Source organism: Aotus nancymaae, unplaced genomic scaffold (genome assembly GCF_030222135.1).
Source record: "Aotus nancymaae isolate 86718 unplaced genomic scaffold, 86718_ANA_hifiasm-v0.15.2.pri h1tg000067l, whole genome shotgun sequence".
Lineage (NCBI taxonomy): Eukaryota > Metazoa > Chordata > Mammalia > Primates > Aotidae > Aotus > Aotus nancymaae.
In genome coordinates, this window is record NW_026988482.1 from 31,636,005 (window position 1) to 31,637,243 (window position 1,239).

General features: G+C 45.5%; 1 pseudogene; it reads left to right on the forward strand.

Annotated features, from left to right (window-relative positions):
• The first annotated feature begins 268 nt into the window (after positions 1-268).
• LOC105722939 (large ribosomal subunit protein eL19-like) lies at positions 269-842 on the forward strand (annotated as a pseudogene).
• The last annotated feature ends 397 nt before the right edge of the window (positions 843-1,239 follow it).

The window sequence follows — 1,239 nt, forward strand, 5'->3', positions numbered from 1 at the left end:
ACCTGTTGACAGGAAGAAATCAGTGTATCTTGCCCCTTCATTAAGGCTTCCCATAATGAAATGTTTACAAAATCAAAGTAATATGGTGAAATTAAATTAGAAACCTATAACATTTTGTCATGAAGTTAGCATGAAACAGAGGCTCACCCGAAAAAATTAAAAGCAGTGATTAATTTTTTTTTTTTAAAGGAAGGTCCAAAGGTTTTGGCCAAACTGATTTTAAACTAAGAATGGGAAGCTCTTTCCTTTCGCTGCTGTGGCTGCAGCCATGAGTATGCTCAGATTTCAGAAGAGGCTCGCCTCTAGTGTCCTCTGCTGTGGCAAGAAGAAGGTCTGGTTGGACCCCAATGAGACCAATGAAATCACCAATGCCAACTCATGTCAGCAGATCCAGAAGTTGATCAAAATGGGCTGATCATCTGCAAACCTGTGACTGTCCATTCCCAGACTTGACACCAGAAAAACACCTTGGCCTGCTGGAAGGGCAGGCACATGGGCATAGGTAAGTGAAAGGGTACAGGCTGAATGCCAGAGAAGGTTAACTTGGATGAGGAGAATGAGGATTCTGCGCCGGCTGCTGATACCGTGAATCTAAGATTGTTCACCACACATATCATAGCCTGTACCTGAAGGTGAAGGGGAATGTGTTGAAAAACAAGCAGATTCTCATGGAATGCATCCATAAGCTGAAGGCAGACGAGGCCCACAAGAAGTTCCTGGCTGACCAGGCTAAGGCCCGCAGGTCTAAGACCAAGGAAGCACACAATCACTGTGAAGAGCACATCTAGGCCAAGAAGGAGATCATCAAGACTTCGTCTAAGGAGGAAGAGACCAAGAAGTGAAAGCTCCCCCTTTGTACATACTGGCCTTAGTGATTACACAGATCAACCATTAAAATAAAACAAGCCTTTATCTACCATAAATAAACAAACAAACAAACAAAGAATGGGGGCCAGGTGCGGTTGCTCACACTTGTAATCCCAGCACTTTGGAAGGCTGAGGCGGGCAGATCACGAGGTCAGGAGTTTAAGACCAGCCTGACCAACATGGTGAAACCTGGTCTCTACCAAAAATACAAAAATTAGCCAGGCATGGTGGTAGGCACCTGTAATCCCAGCTACTCGGGACGCTGAGGCAGGAGAATCACTTGAACCCCGGAGGCAGAGGTTGCAGTGAGTCAAGGTTGCACTACTGCACTCCAGCCTGGGTGACAGAGGAAGACTCTGTCTCAAAAAAAAA